Below are 20,538 nucleotides of genomic sequence, written 5' to 3'. Positions count from 1 at the left end.
TCAATATGATATGACTAGTACTAATGCAAATCATATTTATGCTGACTACTGGAGACCAGTCATTAATATTTAAAACCAGATCTAAAAGCCTGCACTCAAAATACATACAGCATATAGCACTGGTAATGAAGTTAATAAAGATATATCACTGCTTAGGCACGGGCTATAAAACTGAAGGATTACTAAGTACAGCAAGAACAGTACACAACAGCAAATGTTTGAGGTAGCTTCAAAGATTGCACTGAGAGCAGCAGTCATGCAAGGTGTGAGAAAAGGACAGTCACATTTAGGCTGTTTCCTACAAAGAAATATTTAAAAAGGACATCAAGTGTATTTGATTCAAAAGATGTGTAGCTTGAAAAAAAAAAGTCATAATTTGCACAAGTCAGAATACTTTGATCACATGGTACTAGAGCATTTTCCTCCTCCACCACTAGCTTTTTACTCACCATTGCTCAAATTCTATTCTGTGGTTTGTAGTCCTACAACCCATACAGGAAATGCAAGACAATAAATCCCAGAATGCTTTGAGAACAAAAGCCTTTAAAATACCAGAATCCCCTAGAAACAAATAGTTGTTAAAATGTCTATTATCCCCAGAAGCTTTCTGCAGTTTTTTTTTCTCTGAATTTGGGATGAATCAGAAGAAGGATGGAAAACTGGTGTCATGAGCACCCAAGGTGACACAGCCAAGTCTAATTATACTGAAGAACACAATACTCAACTGTAAAAAATCTGTCCCATTGACACTGGCACCCATCCTTATGTTTGGAAATTTATGGCAGTGGTACCCAAGGTTCAATATCTCTGGACTAGAAAGATACAAGAGCTCAGAAGAGAGGGAGGTAAATCTGCAAATATCACTCAGAGCATTGTAATAAAGAAGTTATTAGAAGCGATTTAAATATTTTAGGTGACGGGAATTCTACCATAGGAGAACCAGAAGAAGAACTATGAGAAATGACAATGTGACAGACACAGATGACAGCAGTTAGGATTAGGCATTCTAAAAATGAAAGAAGAAACGGAGAAAGAGAAGAGCATATTTCCAAAATGATAAATTGGACAAATGTTTTACATAAAGTTAGTGATGTAAAATAGGGGAAAAATCCCTGGGCAGCTGCAAATGAAGGTTTATTTATTTATTTATTTATTTAACAGTTTTTTATACCGACCTTCATAGTAAATTACCATATCGGATCGGTTTACAGATTAACAAAAGGGAAAAACAACAAGAGTAACAAATCCACGTAAACGAAAGATAACAATAAGTAGGAATAAGTCAAAAATTACAATCAACAAGGGGAGAGAACTTGGAAGCTTGCAACAAGCTGGAAGGAAGATAGGCCGGTAAAAGAAATTTTACCATAGAAAGTACAAGTTAAAAACTTAGACGGTGTTTTAACCTTAATGACTCAGAGTCCATTTATTCCTTCATTGAAAAATGGAGTGCCAGACCGAGTAGCAATGAAGGCCAACTATTGATTGTCTGGTTCAGGGAAGGCTTGTTGAAAGAGCCAGGTCTTAAGTCCTTTTCTGAAAGTTAAAAGGCATGGCTCCAGTCTGAGGTTTGATGGGATACTGTTCCAGATCGATGGGCCTGCTATTGAAAAGGCTCTGTCTTTGGTCATAGCGAGGCGTGAGGCTTTAGTGGGGGGAACATTCAGAGTGCCTTTGTACATGTCTCTAGTTGGTCTGATAGAAGAATAGAGTTTAAGAGGTATTTCCAGGTCAAGTTGAAGTTGATGATGGATAGTTTTATGGATTAAGGTGATTGATTTGTAAAGAATTCTGTAATTTACTGGTAACCAATGTAGATTCCTGAGAATGGGTGATATGTGATCGTGGCGGCTGGTACTGGTTAACAATCTTGCTGCCGCATTTTGAATCATCTGCAGCGGTTTAGTAGAGGATTTGGGAAGTCCTAGTAGCAGGGCGCTGCAGTAGTCTATTTTGGAGAACAGTAACGCTTGGAGGACTGTCCTGAAGTCGTGGAAGAATAAGAGAGGTTTAAGTTGTTTTAGGACCTGTAATCTGTAAAAGCAATCTTTCGTTGTTGTGTTGACCATTTTCCTGAGGTTTAGTCGGTTGTCTAGAATCACCCCAAGATCTCTCACCTGTTTACATGTGATGTGAGCGTTGAATGATGTTGGTTGATGGATATTATCATTTGAGGAGATGAGGAGAAGCTCTGTCTTAGAAGCGTTAAGGACCAAGTTTAAGCTATTGAGTAGATTGGTGATGGAAAGTAGGCAGTTATTCCAATGGGTGAGCGCTTTTGCTATTGAATCTGTTATGGGGATTAGAATCTGTACGTCATCTGCGTACAGATAATGAATTAGATTGAGATCTGTTAACATTTGGCAGAGGGGGAGGAGGTATATGTTGAAGAGGGTTGGGGATAAAGAAGATCCTTGTGGTACGCCAAGATTAGATTTTGTTAGGGGAGACTCTTTATTATTGATTTTGACTTTGTAAGTCCTATTACTGGTGCTAGGATCCTTTGTAAGTCCTATTACATGGTGCTAGGATCCCAACCCTGGTTGCAACTGAGCTGGAGGCACAAAGGAGGAAACTTTCAGGTCACAGTGATCAAAGTCTGACACCAGGAACTTAGGATGCATGCTTGGGGGGTGTTAACAGGGGGAACTTGGTAGTTTCCTCTTGCTTCTTTTTGGGCTTCCAGTTCAAATGAAACTAGGGATGATATCCAGCACTATGAGCCTTCATCTGCACCTCCCTGGGGATTTTTTTTTTTACTGTTTTTATATCCCCGCCCAATTCACTTAAACCAAGCTCTGAAGTGATAGTCCTTGGCCGTGGGCCAAGCATCAGGGCTCCCTCCAGAACCCTGCAATTGTGGATCCTGTCCATCCATTTGGTGTAATCACCATGCACTGATTGTGGCTCCATTCCAACTATGGCTGCGAATGCTGTCTCCATAACATCTTAACCACTGGCTGACCTGAGGAGTGGAAAACCTGACCTGAGAATCAAATGGTCTTCAAAATGCAGTGCACAGAACTGCCACTGAGCACCGTCTTATTATGATGAAACATGTCATAAGATTGGTAAGTCACTAAAGCTGGAGTTCACTGAAGAGTCTGAAGAGACTGCCAGCAAATGAGCAATCTTCTCAGAGCTAGAAGGGGATTCTCATCAACTAGGTAAAAACCATGCTGATAGTTCCATGACACTGTGGGAGGCTTCTTGGGATGTTTTAATTGAAGCAAGTCCCACATGAATCAAACAACTAGAGGCTTGACAGAAAAGGACCATGTTATTATTGACCATCAGCTGAACTTCAAAAAGCACATCAGCACAGTTCTAAAAGAAGGTTTCTACAAGCTCCATGTCATGAAGAAACTTAAACCCCCTACTCTATTCTCATGATCTCCGCACTGTCATACAAGCAACCATTTACCCAAAAATGGACTATTGCAATTCCCTACTTTTGGGCCTCCCTTATGCCACTATCAAACCACTTCAAATGCTACAGAGTGTGGTAGCCAGAACCCTCACTAACACTAGGAAATCTGACCATATAACACCTGTCCTCAAAGGACTGCATTGGCTCCCCATTCTCTCACGTATCCTCTTCAAACCTCTCACCATTATCCACAAATCTTTATACACTCACAATTCCAATTGGCGTTTCATCCTCCACAACCGCCCCACCAGAACTACCCACAAAGCTACCCTCCACACCCCCTCCCTCAAGAATGCTCATCTCACCACTACGAGAGAGCGAGCCCTTTCTGTTGCAGGACCCTCCCATTGGAATGCTCTCCCCACTGAGCCCTGCCAGTACAAATTTAGGAAAAAGCTCAAGACCTGGCTTTTTAAACAGGCATTCCCAACAGAGGTCTTCCAGTTCCTCCTTCCGTTCTCCCCACAATGTCATCATTGTTATGTCAATTATTTTATATTATTCTTTGTGTTAACTTATATTCTGTTTCTACTATGCACCATATTATATTAATATTTCTTGTAATTTGCCCCCATTGAACCATCCTTTTGTTATGCCTTTGCCTTGTTTATCCCCCCTTTGCTGTCGCTCCCCCCCCCCCCCCCCCCCCGTTCGCTGTATTTCTCTTAGTTTATTGTAAACCAATATGATGTACCCACGAATGTCGGTATAAAAAAAGTTGTAAAATAAATAAATAAATAAATAAATACACGTTGAAGACAAGTGCCAATTGCATGGACAGGAACCCTAACATAGTTGGTTTTGAGGCCAGACTCTGAAAGATCTGTCTGTGATCTTCCTTCCGATCCAGGTCTTCCATTGTCTCCTGTGCCTTGATGGATCTTTGTTCCATGTTCTTCATGTTCCTGAACCTCGTCTCATTGATGTCCCTGGTCTCATCCCTCGTCGGAGCTCCCTCATCGCCTGTCTTCTGTTCCTCATGTTCCAGATGTTCCATGTCCTGAGGTGCTATGTTCCTTGTTCCTGATGTCTGATGTTCCTGTCTTGACTCCATCCAGTTCCCAGGTCCCTCATCTGTCCACCTCTCTTAGCATGCCATGTCGTGATCCTTGACCAGTCCATGGGATGGTTCTGTGTAGGGCGCCTCGTGGTACAAAGCCTTCTTCTCGTCTGCAGCGCAAACCTCCAGGAGACTTCTGTTTTTAAAGCCTTGCTCCTGAGTATCTTGTTCCCGGAGTTCCCTTATGCCTGCATCTGGTCCATGCCTAAGACTCTGCCAGAACCTGCTCTGCTTCAGCGTGGTCCGCGACCAGCCACAGGTGGCTGTGAAGGGCGCGCCCCGGTGCAGGCCTCTACTGAATCTTTGCCATGTTCCAGTCTCAATTTCTACCACCTCATCTGGAGTCTGCTTCGCGTTCAGCGTGGTCCGTGACCAGCCATGGGCGGTTGTGTAGGGCGCGCTGCGGTGCCATTCTCGCCTGACTCCTGAACCCCTGCTGAAACTCTTGAATAACCTGAATCCTTGCTTGAAACTCCTGAGTAACTTGAATCCTCGTCTGAGTCTCCTGAGCATCCCAATCTTTGAGTCTTCTGAATATCCAAGTCTCCATCTGAATATCCAAGTCTTCGTTTGAGTCTTCTGAATATCCAAATCTCCGTCTCAATATCCAAGTCTTCGTTTTAGTCTTCTGAATATCCAAATCTCTGTCTGAATATCCAAGTCTTCATTTGAATCCTCAGAGTATCCAGAGCCTTCGTCCGTATCTTCATGTTCCTGCCCTCAGCCTCCGTCTGGCCTTCTGCATTCGTTGTTCCCAAGTGGCGGGTCTGAAAGGGCTACTCTTGAGATCAGCATTGCGTTGCTGGAGCTCATTGGTGCATGTAGGTCCAGTGGAGGGTTGAGCCTGCCTAGTTCCTTTCTGGAATCCTCGCCTAGTCTTCGCTCCAGCTTCATTCCTGCTCCACCCGTGCTCTTACCAGCTCATCTCCCATGGTGTGTCTTGGGGCTCCTCCCTGAGCCGTGCTGCAGCCCAAGGGCTCACATCCTACCTTAGATGGGACTGCGCCTCTGAGCTCCTAACAGGGCCTGAGGGCGCGCTCCGTAATAGGTGCCCGGTTATTTGTGACGCCAACACATCCGTGCTGGGGAGCTGCCCATGTGCAGCAAAATCAAATGACTGTATGACAAAATTTACTGTATGACAAAAAACAGGATGAAACAAAGATCCTATGGATACAAGCAGCTCACTATGACCCAATAACGCCACCTAATTCATCCTGAATGATATCACAATGCCATCTACACAGGAATGCAAAAAATACAATGAACAAACTTTAGGTACTTCAAAAATGTCGCTGATGGGACAATCATAGGTAGCAAAAACACGGCTTCCTATTTCGCTACATATCAAATTTAAGCTCCTATCACTCACATTCAAAGCACTGAAAAGCATTGGTCCTGTGTATCTTACCGAAAAGGTAAAAAGTATCACCCACAAAAAACCCTTCGCTCAAGCCAACAACAACTAGCTGCCCTGTCCCTTAAAATAATCAGACAAAAAAACAAGGTCCAGAGCCTTCAGAGGAGCAGCACCAGATTTATGGAATGCATTTTTGCCCTACCTATAAGGGAAACAATGACTACTTAAACTTTTGGTGCCAATTCAATACATGGCTATTTACTCAAAGATTGATATCCTCGGTAAAAAACTTCACCTGTAATGGAGTACCTTTTCATGTAATGCCCCCATCTTCTGAACTAACCTCATTGTAGTCCACCTTGTAATTTAATGACTTATAAATTAATTTCTCTTGAAATGTAATGCCTTAAAATGTAATACCTCCCTAACTTCTGAACTTATCTACCTCATTGTAATCTGCCTTGAACAAATGACCAGCCACGAAAGGCAGAATAGAAATATTCAATTTAATTAATTAAATAAGTTTCTACAGGGTAGATCCATTAACCATTATTTAAATGGCTAGCCTTAGGTGTTCCCCAGGTCCTACTTCTGGGACTGAAAAGCAAGGAAAGGATTTTTCTATTTGGGATCTGACAGATAGTCCAAATGACTTACACTGACTACTGTTGGAGACAGGATGCTGAGCTTTATGGACCACTGGTATGACCCAGCATGGCATGTATGTTTCTTTTTTTATTAGAAGCCAGAAGGTTCTGAAACATCTTAGGAGAAATTGAGGCAAGGTATTGCCTCAATTTCTCAGCATCCAAGCTATAAGGGTCAGAAATGGGATGTTCGGTGGAGAATTGATCCCTGATTCTTCATTTATTTATTTTATTTATTAATCATTTTTTGTATACCGGTCTTCCTCACTGGATATCAGGTCACTTAACAGTATAATAACTAAAATTCAATAAATACAATATAACATAATTACAGTACAATCATAAAGTATTCTAAAAAATTAAAACTAGGATAGAACCATACACTAAAAAAACCATCCTAAAAAGTTAACAGCTCAATCACATTATTCCTCTCTAAGTGAAATTTCATCCCCTAGATTCAAATATTCTAGCAGAGATAAATGTCTTGTTCTCTAAACTCATGATTAGCTACTGGCTTCCATTGTTTCGTTAAATGTCTGTTCAAATAACCATGTCTTGATACGTTTTTTGAACTTCTGAATGCATGGTTCTGATCTAATATCTAACGGCAAAGCGTTCCATATTTTTGGGCCAGCCAGAGAGAGAGTCCTCTCTCTGACTGAACGCAAATGTACTAATTTCGGGGAAGGGGTCGTAAGTAGTGTTTTCCCGGAAGATCTTAGATTACGTGCTAGAGTGTATATACGTATTGAAGCACTTAACCAATCCGTATTATTGCCGTATACTATTTTATGTATTAGCATTAGGCATTTATACTGAATCCTTGCATGTATTGGTAATCAATGCAGCTCTCTCAGGACAGGTGAGATATGATCATGTTTTCTCTTGTTGGTCAATACCCGTGCTGCTGCATTCTGCAATAGCTGCAAAGGTCTTAAAGTTGAGTTTGGAACTCCCAACAGCAAGGCATTGCAGTATTCCAATTTTGGTGAGATAATGGCCTGTAACACTGTACGAAAATCTCCTGTATGTAGCAATGGTTTTAATCTTTTTAAGATTTGCAATTTATAAAAGCCATCTCTGTTTATGGCTTTAATTGTGGCTTTCATACTTAATTCAGTGTCAAGGATAGGGCCTAAGTCTCTATCTTCATACTTGATATCATAAGTTGGTAACAATGACTTAATTTCTATTTCTGTTTCTGTTTTTTCCGTTACTTTGCTGCTTAAATATAATATTTCTGTTTTTAGGCTATTTAGAGATAATGACATATGAGTCAACAACTGTTTTAATGATATAAAATACACTTCCCATTCCTTCAGAGTGGCCTGAATTGTATCATTTATGGGAAGTAAAATTTGGACATTGTCCGCAAATATATGAGTCAATCCGAATCCAGCTAAAAATCTACAGAGTGGGGCCATATATACATTAAAAAGGGTGGGCGATAAAGAGGAGCCCTGAGAGACCCCCGTCTGTGTCTCCACTGGTTCTGATTCTGCTGTGCCCAATTTTACCTTAAAAGATCTCTTCATGATCAGAATTAAGGAAGTTTCCAGTCCAAAAGATTTGCAGAGGAACAAATTCCTAAGAAATGGAAACCAAATCGGTTTTAGTCCCTTATGAGTTTTAGCAAGATTTGGCCATTTGAGGTATGGCAGGATAAAAGTAGAAGACATATCTCCAAGGAAGAGAGACAGTATCTGCTGCTTATCCACCTTTTGATTCCTCTCTCCAGAAGACTGGCACCCCACTGTTCTAATGCCCTGTTCAAGAAAAATGGTTCCCACATCTTGATCCAGGGATCAATTTAGTCTGCTAAGTTATTATCTCTTTCTGCCAGGTATGTGGCTTTTAGGATTGCCCTATAAGAAATGTCCCAGTTCCATATCCAGACATTTTCCCAACACAGGAAGATGGAATCTGCTCCTCAGGGCTGACCTTAGGAGGATGTGGGGCCTAGGACAAATTAACAGAAGCGTGACCCTGGAACATTGTTGGGATAAGGCTACCATGGCACAGAGGACCCCCACAAATTGCTGGGCCAGGGCAGTCACCCCCTATGAATGGCCCTATTATGCTTTCTTGCTTTTGTAGAAAAAAGATGACCACCTGGCTCTCTCTCTGAACTAGGATATTATTGCTGACCACCTGATTCCTGAAAGCCTTTGGAGCATTCAAAACTGCCTGTAGCTCCAGGTGGTAATGTGTAACCTTTTCTCTTGGAAGATTAAAGGACCCTTAGTGCAAAGCCCTTTCAGGTGAGCTCCTCACCCTAGGTTGGAAGCATTTGTTGTTAAAACAATTTAGTGAGTACGGATTTGGAAGCGTAAACCCAAAGTCAAATTGGAATGGGAGAACCACAGAATGTCTCTGAGCTCTTCTGTGATACAGATGCTTTCTTGAAATCCATAAGTAGCTTGATTTTAATGGGACTTTGGGTCCCCTGGGCTTGTCTCATATGGACAAGTACCATGGGAGTTACATGAATAGTGGAAGCCATGGAAGACTTTAATGTCTGCTGACTCTGAATTATTCCTTCTGTTATATTATGGAGAGAAGATAAGCAATGAATTGAGTTGTTCAAGCAAAGCTTCCATGAACCCTTGTTAAGTAGACTGACGAGAATGTGGACCCTTTGCCTGAGGTGGAGTTTATGCAACCTGATAGGGGAAAGCCCCACAGGTCCTTACTGTCAGGAGGCGAGGCCGGGTTGTTGCAGGGGCTGGCTGGAGCTTCGCCAATTCCAACCCCGTTCCCCGCAGGTTGAGCCCTTGGGTGCAGGGGCTGGCTGGTCTTAGGTGGGCCCCTGTGAAGACGATAGGGTAGCAGCCAGAAGAATCATCCGAAATCAGTCCAAGATCAGAAGCCAGAGAGTCGGCGACAGCCAGTCCGAGGTCGAAGCCAGAGGAGTCACCGAAAGCCAGTCCAAAGTCAGAAACCAGAATATCCGTCCTGCAGGAACCAAGGATGGGAGCAGGAGCAGGACTCGGAAGGCAGGAACCAGGAATAAAAGCACCAACAAAGCACAGAAGACTCACCAAAGTGAAGTAGACTCGTTGCCAAGTCGTTGGAGGGACGTCTGTTAAGAGATTAAGTAGTGGAGAGCCTCTGACAGCAGTGGGGAGGGCCGGCGGCCATTTCCTGCCGCGGGCCCTTTAAATTTTAGCAGACGGCGCATGCCTACAGCAGGAAGCAGCTGGGGGCAGAGCCGGCGGCGTCCTGCACACCAGAGGCCCTGGGCCGGCGTTAGTTGCAACGGAGGCCCTCCGGCTTCGGAACCCTGCACAGGAGGCGGGCCCGGCCCAGAGTCGGCGTGTGAGTACAACAACCCTGATTGAAGCACTGGGTAGTTGATGACAAACCCTAGTGACTGCAGGACCTGGATGGTGTTTGGCATGGATTGCTTTGTTCCTGCCCTGGATGTGGTCTTGAGAAGCCAATTAACCAAGTAGGAAAACCCATGAAATGGGATAATGCCCAACATTTTGGGGGTAATTTTCAAACCCCATGGGGAGCTTGCAAGCTCATTTTTAAAGCTAAACCCTGCATGTGGCTTGCCTTTGAAAATCCAGTCACTGGTTTGGGCACTTTTGCATGCAAAGGACTTTGGGCAATTTTCATTGGATTTTTCCTACAGGTAAACAGCTACTTACCTGTAGGAAGAGTATTGAAAATTATCCTGTTTATCTTGTTTTCTGACTACAAATCAGAGATACATTTTTAGCCAAACAGGAGGTATCTCAATGTGTGTGTATGCTTCCTTTATTTATTTATTATATATGAAGGTTAAAAAACACTGTATCCACATCACTTCTTAGCATTTCAAAAGTAGACTTGGCAGCTAACAGATTAGGATCAAATCAATTAACCTTAAAATACATTTGAGGAAAAAAACCTTTTAGAAATATTAATCTTGTGAATGAAACAATTCAATCATATCTAGCCAATAAATGCTCATTTCTTAAAATATATAGAAAAGGCAGACTATGAACCACATCCTAGTATCAGATATAGCAGGGAAGGCCATGTGGCTCTTTCGTGTGTAAAATGCAGCTCTTGCCCTCCTGTCCCTATGGAGAACTGAGCACCACCTCAGAGGACAGGAGGATCATGGCAACAGGGAGCACGCACAGCAGCACACAGCAGGGAAGAGAAATGCTGCTGCCTGCTCCAACCCCACCTTTACTGTTCACATAGGAGTAGATTTTCAAAGGGGTACGCGCGTACCCCCCGAAAACCTACCCCAAACCACCCCCTGCGCGCGCCGAGCCTATTTTGCATAGGCTCGGTGGCGCACGCAAGCCCCGGGACGCACGTAAGTCCTGGGGCTTGCATGGAGGGGCGTGTCGGGGGCGTGCTGCGAGCGACGCAGCGTTTTGGGGGCGGGCCCGGGGGAGTGGCGCCGGCCCGGGGGCTTGGTCGAGGCCTCCGGACCAGCCCCCGGGTCGGGTGATGGCGCGCCAGCAGCCCGCTGACAGGCGTAAATCTGCCAACAAAGGTAGGGGGGGTTTTAGATAGGGCCAGGGGGGGTGGGAACAGGAGCGGCCTCGGAGGGAACAGGCAGCACGCGCTGGGCTCGGCGCGCGCAGGTTGCACAAATGTGCACCCCTTGCGCGCGCCGACCCTGGATTTTATAAGCTACGCGCGTATCTTATAAAATCCAGCGTACTTTTGTTCGCGCCTGGTGCACGAACAAAAGTACGCCCGTGCGTACATTTATAAAATCTACCCCATAGTGCTGCTGCGTGCAGAGGAAACAGGAAAGAAAAGCTGAAGCAGGGACAGAGGCACATCCGTCATCTCTGCTCATCCCTGCACTGCTTTTCACCTCCTGGCTGCCAGTAGCAGTACTGAAGGATAGAAGGGGAGGGAGTGAGGCTGTAGCTGACAGGATAGTAAAGAAGAGCCAGTTAGCAACCTGCTCCAGCCTTCCCCATCCTGCCCAATCCCCATCCCATCTGCTGTTCTGCTGTCTGGAGGGGAGAGGCTGTAGTAAACACTGTCGACCAGCAAAGAGGAGGAGGGAGTTACCCAGAGCTCCAATCAGGCCAGAATGATTTGTGGAGAGGGAAAGGGCTGAATGTTGAGAGGGGAGTGAATACTTGGGGGTGAAGTGGAGATGTGAATGTTAGGGCAAGAGTAGTGCAAGTGGGGATGAATGCTTCTGGGAAGTGACATGGAAGGGGAGAATACTGGGAAAGCTAAGGGGGACGAGTGTTGGGAGTTGGTGAGGAGAGGTTTGAATGTGGAGGGACAGCAGGAGGAGGAGCTAAATGCTGCAGAGGTTTGAATGTAATTTCACTCCACGACTCCCTCAGCAATACAAATTGCACTGTCTGGCAACATATTTTATTTTTAATTTATTAATTTAGATTTTGCTCATGTCGAATTACATTCAGGTACAGTAGCTATCTTCCCTGTCCCCCAGAGGGCCTACAATCTAAGGGCCTCTTTTACTAAGCATTTTTCCCTGAGGCAACGAAGTGATTTGCCCAAAGTCGTTAGGAATGTGTAGAGGATTTGAACCTTGGCTGTCTTGGTTCTCAGCCTGCTGTTCTATCCACTAAGCTACTCCTCCACCAATGTCCACACTGTCACCTGTTATGCAGCAGATGCTAGGGGGACTGGAAAAAGGTCAAATTGGTGGGGGGGCTTTTTTTTTTTTTTATAGATATGTTAGTGATAGAAGGAAGTGCAAAAGTGGTCTTATGAGATTCAGAGGTGCTGAGGAGGGAAAAGCAAATTTGATTAACAAATGTTTCCATTGTAGAAGGGCCTGGAGTAGGACCACATAAAACAAACACAAATAGATTGGATCTGAGGTAAACCTCAATTGTTTTTCAGAACAGTGTGTTAGTGAGGAGCTAACTAAACATAGACCAGTTAGCCTGACCTCTGTGGTGAGCAAACTAATGGATTTGCTAAAACAGAGGATACAGCAGTTTCTGGAATCCAATGGATTGCAAGATCCAAGGCAGCATGGTTTTACCAGAGGGTAGTTCTTGTCAAAAAATCTGACCAATTTCTTTGAATGGGTGACCAGAGAGTTGGATCAAGAGAGCACATTTGATGTAGTATACTTGGATTTCATTAAGGCCTTTGCCATGGTTCCGCATAGGCGGCTTATAAATAAATAGAATGCCCTTAGTATGTGTGGCAAACCCTCTGGGTTAGCCACTAAATGTCCCTAGTAGCCTATGAATCATTCTGCAGGAATACCACATTTCAGCTCCTCCACTAGAGGCTTCCTGAGAGGGTGGACCTTGCCTATAAATAGGGACTAGAGCAAAGGATGTGTGTGGCATTTGAGTTCAGCTTTTGAGGAGTGAGGAGCTCCTGGTGTGTTTCTTTCAGAATGAGACCTAATCCCCTCACGGCTCTATATTGTTTTAGATGCTTTTCCTCCTGCCTGCCTGAGAGAAGATCACTGGAGTGGAAGCCTGATCATTTTGCTGATGGCAGTTTCCCCTGACCTGGATGCCAGGACACCGAAGGCCTGATAGAACCCTGTCTAGGAGAGAGTCAGACCTGCAGGGCAGTGGTTCCCCTTCAGAGAAGATTTTTGGCTGTAAGAGATTTATACTATTTTGGTTTGGCAGGAGGTTTTTCTTGTCTACCCCTCCTTGCCTGGAGCTGGGCTGGAAGGCACAGTTCTGAACTTTACCATCTGACCCCTTCTGAGAGGTCCATTAACTATAGGGAAGAAGGTGAAGAAATCTGAAGATCCTTAAAAGGATCCTCATCCCCTTGAACACAGGCACAGGATGGGTAAAAGGATAAACATCTGTGGACTCTGTATGATTTTTCTGTATTCTACGATGACCCCTGCGCAGAGTAGGATTTTCCCCAATTGCTGGAGCAGGAGTGGTATGATTGTTATCAGGAACTGGAGCCAGAGGCATTTACACAGCAGAACGAGAGTCGGCTGTCATCTAAATATTTAAAACTGGACATTGCTTTACCTTTTTGCCTCACCAGTAAAGAATGATTTGAACACCTAGTCCTGTGCCCAGTACATTTTTCCCTGCAGCACTACAGCATCACAGAATATAGAGGGTATTACATGCACAGTTTTGAGTAAAGCCATAAGCAACAGCTTCCCCCCCACAGAAATGATTCACACCATGGGGATAAAGGAGAGGAGTGAAAGCCATCAGTGCAGACAGTCCCAGACATAAAACTCTTCTGTGTGCTCTTGGAACAGTGTCAATCCAAAGAAAAGGGTTACATATGGAACCTAGAGTGACTGACTGGGTTAGAAACTGGCTGAGTGGGAGATGACAAAGGGCAGTGGTAAATGGAGTTTACTATTGGGGGGGGGGGGGCGTTAGTAGTGGAGGACCTCAGGAATCAGTCTTAGGAACTTTTTTTTCCACCATTTTTGTGAGTGACGTAGTGGAAGGATTGGGGAAGGTTTGTCTTTTTGCCGATGATACCAAAATCTGTAACAGGATGGACAGCCAGGCAGGTGTGGAAAACATGAGGAGGGATCTGGTGAAGTTCAAGGAATGGTCCACAGACTGGTAGCAAAGATTTAATGCTAAAAAATGCAGAGTTATGCATTTAGGATGCAAAAATCCAAGGGAGAGGTACAGTATTGGAGGTGAGATTCTTCTAAGCACCAAAGAAGAGTAGGATCTGGGCACGATTGTAACTGATTATCTTAAGGTGGCCAAATAGGTGGATAAAGTGACGGAAAAAGCCAGAAAGGTGCTTGGTTGCATAGGGAGAGGAGCAGTCATCCCAAAAAAAGGAGGTGATAGTGCCCCTGTAAGGGTCCCTGGTGAAATCTCATTTGGAATGCTAGAGACTACACTTTCAAAGGAATATAAACAGGATGGAGTCGGTCCAGAGTGTGGCTACTAAAATGGTCAGTGGCCTTCATTCTAAAGCATACAAGGATAGACAAACATTTAAACATGTACACCCCTAGAGGAAAAGGGAGATAGGGGAGACATGACAGAGACAAAGGTTTCCATGCACAGGAGGTGAGCCTCTTTCAACAGAAAGGAGGCTCTAGGATGAGGGGTCATGGGATGACGGTGATAGGGGGGTAGACTCAGGAGTAATCTTAGGAATTATCTATTTACAGAGAGGGTAGTGGATGCATGGAACTGCCTCACAGTGGAGGGGGTGGAGGAAAAACATTATCTGAATTCAAGAAAGCGTGGGATAAATACAGGGGATGTCTGAGGGAGTGATGGGAATTGTAAGGGCTGGATACATTGGATGGACTGGCAGACCAGGTGGGCCATATGGTTTTTTCTGTCATTATTTTTCTGTGTTGCAAGCTACTATAAATCAGATTCCTGTCCCCATGACTTATGTATTCGGAGCCTTAGAGTGTGGACCGAGCTGTGCCTGGATCTTAGTGATGTGTTTTGGACCTGTCGAAAAGTGGTTTTCAACCCTGCAGAGACTGCAAGCTACCAGAGCCAAGGTGAAGGAATATAAAAATAAGTCAAAAACTCCTGTGCGCTCTCCTGTGAATGATAAATGTTCTGCCAGAATCAGCATCCAGCATTCACAGTGTTAACAAGTTGGGCAAAGGGCTGTTCTGTTTAATCTGCCCAGAGTACAGCACTATATAAGCAGCAGAGGAGGAAGCCAAAGGAATGCTGGGAAAAGGCACAATTTGGCAGGCTCTGTCTGTGTGTGTGGGGCGGAGATGCTAGAAGTTGCATCCAGGACCCAGGAAGAGAAGGCTGCATCTGGCAGCCCTGCAATCAGTTCTCCTGAAAAGCTAATTATCAAGAGGAAGAGACAGAAGTCTGTACTCTGAGGAAACAGAGAGACAGACAGCTGTTCTTTTTTCATAGCTAAGTTACATGTAAAATCCCAACAAGGGTCAGAGAAGCCAAAAGCTGAGAGACTTCCTTTCCAGAGATATCCAGGCTCAGAAGAAATGGCTAGATCACCCTGCTAAGAGACTGAGTTATCTAAACTTTGCAGAGAGTATTTTAGCAGAGGAGGGAGGAGGTTTATTTCCTTGCCTTTTGTCCTCAAATTCAAAAACTCATCATAATTGTTTCAAAGTCAAGCATAAACCCTTGCTGAGAAAGAAAAACCGGTGAACTGTGGTCTTTCTGTAAGAGATTGAAACTAGGCCAGCTTTCTGTTTAATACCAAGTAAACCATTTGGGGAAGTTTCCAGAAGAGAAAGACCGTTCTCACATTGCAGTGCTCATCTATTTGGTTTGTCATCTAGCTAGCACCACCATAAAGAGAAACTTCTTCAATTGCTTGATTATTTTTTCCCACACAATTTTGTGTTTGGGACAGAGTGCACCCTTTACAAACTGGTGACATTGGGGTGGATCTGTCCCCTCCCCCTTTTTTTTTTTTAGTTCACAGGGGTAAAGACAATTTTTGAAAGTTTTGTAGTTCATTGCTCTCCCCCCACACCTTTCTCTATTATTGTTCCCAATGTATTTACTATTCTTATGAGTATATTGGTTGCTCTGGTTAACAGACCATATCCAGTATAATTTTTGCATTGCTTGATATAAAAACAGAAAACTGCATTTATATTATACTTCACTACTGTACTTTACCCATTTAATGTTCTGGTTGGATTTATTGTATTTATACAAAGGCTTAATTACTGTTTTATTCTGGTGTGATGATTTTATCTGCTCTGTGGTGCTATAAGTATGAGGTTGTTTGAAAAGGGCACAGAGTTGTAGTATCGGGGGTGACCGGGACCCTGTCTCATCCTCCATTCAGGCTACAAACCTGAAGATAAATCATTAGTAAATGTAGTTTCTCATGTGGTACTCCCCACCCCAAGCATAGAGGTAATTCATAGTATGGAACCTGGGGGGGGGGGGACGGGGACGGGACAGATCTGTTTCTATGAAGGAGAAAGGGCCAGGATAGAATTGCATAAGAGTGGGATTGTATGTGAAATAGAGTGAGGAGAATGGGGAGGAGGCATAATTTAGCCAGAGATGAGTGGGTAGAAGGACTTTGAAAGAACTGGGGAAAGGCAATAAGGGAGTGAGAGAAAGCCAGAGGGGAAGGGTTTATATGAAAGAAAAACAGAGGTGGTTATGTGGGGGTAGGGTGAAGAGCCAGAATTGCTGTCAGGGTGATGGTGGGCCAAAAGGTGGTGATATGTGTGTGTGTGAGAGAGAGAGACAGCCAGTGGTGGTGAATGCAATGGGAAAATGACAGAGTGGGTGAAAGGAGAGAGAAGATGGGTGAGAGAGCTATTTGTATTAAAAGCAGGGGGAGGTTGCGAGAGAGAAAGATCTAGAAATGACGGGGAGAGAGGGAGGAAACTAGAGTCAGAAATGGTGATGAATGAAAGGAGAGAATAAAAACCAGAGGTGTGATGGGGTAGAGGGGTTAGAGAAAGCTAGAAGAATGCAGAAGAGTTTGAGACACATACACACAAGTGATTGGGAGGAGATGAGAGAAGGAATGGATGTTGGCAGAAAATGTATATGAGAGGTGCTTGAGGGGAGAGAGTGAAGGAATGAGAGAGAGAGAGAGAAGATGGGGCAGGTAGATTCTGGTTTTGGGCATGGGGGGAGCAATGATATAAGAGAGGGGGGTGGGGCAGGAGTAAAGGAGAGGGTGTCAGAGGGATACTGGTGCTAGGTAGATGATGAAGGGGCAATTTAGCACAAGGAGTGAAATAGGAGGCATTATGGTGGGGTCACTAAGCCCCCTTCATTGTTTTTGAATGGGTGAGGGATGTTATCGTGGGGCTGCCAAGAGAGAGAGGCTGGCGGGGAGAAGGTGGGGGGATTAAGAACATGCCATAATGGGTCAGACCAAGGGTCCATCAAGCCCAGCATCCTTTTTCCAACAGTGGCCAATCCAGGCTATAAGAACCTGGCAAGTACCCAAAAACTAAGTCTATTCCATGTTACCATTGCTAATGGCAGTGGCTATTCTCTAAGTGAACTTAATAGCAGGTAATGGACTTCTCCTCCAAGAACTTATCCAATCCTTTTTTAAACACAGCTATACTAACTGCACTAACCACATCCTCTGGCAACAAATTCCAGAGTTTAATTGTGCGTTGAGTAAAAGAGAACTTTCTCAGATTAGTTTTAAATGTGTCCCATGCTAACTTCATGGAGTGCCCCCTAGTCTTTCTACAATATTTAAAAAAGGCTCCAGGGGTGATCCAGGTAACTATAGACCAGTGAGCCTGACTTCAGTGCCGGGAAAAATAGTGGAAACTATTCTCAAGAACAAAATTGTAAAGCATATAGAAAGACATGATTTAATGGAACATAGACAACATGGATTTACCCAAGGGAAGTCTTGCCTAACAAATCTGCTTCATTTTTTTGAAGGGGTTAATAAACATGTGGATAAAGGTGAACCGGTAGATGTAGTGTATTTGGATTTTCAGAAGGCGTTTGACAAAGTACCTCATGAGAGGCTTCTACGAAAACTAAAAAGTCATGGGATAGGAGGCAATGTCCTTTCGTGGATTACAAGCTGGTTAAAAGACAGAGAGTAGGATTAAATGATCAATTTTCTCAGTGGAAAAGGGTAAACAGTGGAGTGCCTCAGGGATCTGTACTTGGACCAGTGCTTTTCAATATATATATAAATGATCTGGAAAGGAATACGACGAGTGAGGTTATCAAATTTGCAGAAGATACAAAATTATTCAGAGTAGTTAAATCACAAGCAGACTGTGATACATTGCAGGAGGACCTTGCAAGACTTGAAGATTGGGCATCCAAATGGCAGATGAAATTTAATGCGGACAAGTGCAAGGTGTTGCATATAGGGAAAAATAACCGTTGCTGTAGTTACACGATGTTAGGTTCCATATTAGGAGCTACCACCCAGGAAAAAGATCTAGGCATCATAGTGGATAATACTTTAAAATCGGCAGCTCAGTGTGCTGCAGCAGTCAAAAAAGCAAATAGAATGTTAGGAATTATTAGGAAGGGAATGGTTAATAGAACGGAAAATGTCATAATGCCTCTATATCGCTCCATGGTGAGACCACACCTTGAATACTGTGTACAATTCTGGTCGCCGCATCTCAAAAAAGATATAGTTATGATGGAGAAGGTACAGAGAAGGGCAACCAAAATGATAAAGGGGATGGAACAGCTTCCCTATGAGGAAAGGCTGAAGAGATTAGGGCTGTTCAGCTTGGAGAAGAGACGGCTGAGGGGGGATATGATAGAGGTCTTTAAGATCATGAGAGGTCTTGAACGAGTAGATGTGACTTGGTTATTTTCACTTTCGAAAAATAGAAGGACTAGGGGGCATTCCATGAAGTTAGCAAGTAGCACATTTAAGACTAATCGGAGAAAATTCTTTTTCACTCAATGCACAATAAAGCTCTGGAATTTGTTGCCAGAGGATGTGGTTAGTGCAGTTAGTGTAGCTGGGTTCAAAAAAGGTTTGGATAAGTTCTTGGAGGAGAAGTCCATTAATGGCTATTAATCAATTTTACTTAGGGAATAGCCACTGCTATTAATTGCATCAGTAGCATGGGATCTTCTTAGTGTTTGGGTAATTGCCAGGTTCTTGTGGCCTGGTTTTGGCCTCTGTTTGGAAACAGGATGCTGGGCTTGATGGACCCTTGGTCTGACCCAGCATGGCAATTTCTTATGTACTATCTGAAAGAGTAAATAACCGATTCACATCTACCCGTTCTAGTCCTCTCATGATTTTAAACACCTCTATCATATCCCCCCTCAGCCGTCTCTTCTCCAAGCTGAAAAGTCCTAACCTCTTTAGTCTTTCCTCATAGGGGAGCTATTCCATTCCCCTTATCATTTTGGTCGCCCTTCTCTGTACCTTCTCCATCGCAATTATATCTTTTTTGAGATGCGGCGACCAGAATTGTACACAGTATTCAAGGTGCGGTCTCACCATGAAGTGATACAGATGCATTATGACATTTTCCATTTTATTCACCATTCCCTTTCTAATAATTCATTCTGTTTGCTTTTTTGACTGCCGCAGCACACTGAACCGACGATTTCAATGTGTTATCCACTATGACGCCTAGATCTCTTTCTTGGGTTGTAGCACCTAATATGGAACCTAACATTGTGTAACTATAGCATGGGTTATTTTTCCCTATATGCATCACCTTGCACTTATCCACATTAAATTTGATCTGCCATTTGGATGCCCAATTTTCCAGTCTCACAAGGTCTTCCTGCAATGTATCACAATCTGCTTGTGATTTAACTACTCTGAACAATTTTGTATTATCTGCAAATCTGATTACCTCACTTGTCTTATTTCTTTCCAGATCATTTATAAATATATTGAAAAGTAAGGGTCCCAATACAGATCCCTGAGGCACTCCACTGTCCACTCCCTTCCACTGAGAAAGTTGTCCATTGAATCCTACTCTCTGTTTCCTGTCTTTTAGCCAGTTTGCAATCCACGAAAGGACATCGCCTCCTAACCCATGACTTTTTACTTTTCCTAGAAGCCTCTCATGAGGAACTTTAAGAGAGAAAGAGACTAGTGGAAAGACTGATTGAGACCACCTTAAATTCCTGGAAATGTGAAGCTCTTAGGTACTGTGCTTTCTGATTCCTTGGGTCTTGGTGTGTGAAAACTAGCCACCCCTGAGGTATAGTCTGTAATTTGTGCAAGAATAAAACCAACCATAGCATCCACTTCCTGACCCAACGTGAGCAATACATCCACAGCAAGCCCAATGTAGTCCTGCTAGGAAGCTTTAGAGTGGCTGCAGTTAGTGGACCTCGGCTTTCTTTTTCTCTTTTCAGTTTTGTGATGGCGGTTCTGATCTTAAGCTATCCAGTGCTCTCTAAACATGGCTGCTCCCAGGAGGAAGGCAGATTGTAGGAGCAGAACAAAGAATATGACACATATCAAGCTAAATGAAATATCTGTAATTGATACATAAAGCTGGTGCAAAAGTATTATGCACTGGTGCCCCCTACCCCCGACTTCTCCACCCACGATTAAAAATTGTGCATTAACAATAAATATCACTTACAACAAGATGTACATTATATTTACATGCGCTACTATGGAGCCAACCAGAAAAATCTGCAAAGACAACTGG

At 43.7% G+C, this 20,538-nt stretch overlaps 1 protein-coding gene across 3 annotated transcripts in view; it reads right to left on the bottom strand.

Moving 5' to 3' along the window:
- The window catches only part of RANBP17 (RAN binding protein 17), a 1,033,051-nt gene that overhangs the window by 123,398 nt on the left and 889,115 nt on the right, over nt 1-20,538 (bottom strand). The gene's annotated exons all lie outside the window — the stretch shown is intronic.

The sequence above is a fragment of the Rhinatrema bivittatum genome, chromosome 18 (genome assembly GCF_901001135.1).
Source record: "Rhinatrema bivittatum chromosome 18, aRhiBiv1.1, whole genome shotgun sequence".
NCBI classification, from domain to species: domain Eukaryota; kingdom Metazoa; phylum Chordata; class Amphibia; order Gymnophiona; family Rhinatrematidae; genus Rhinatrema; species Rhinatrema bivittatum.
This window is presented reverse-complemented; position numbering and strand designations above follow the sequence as displayed.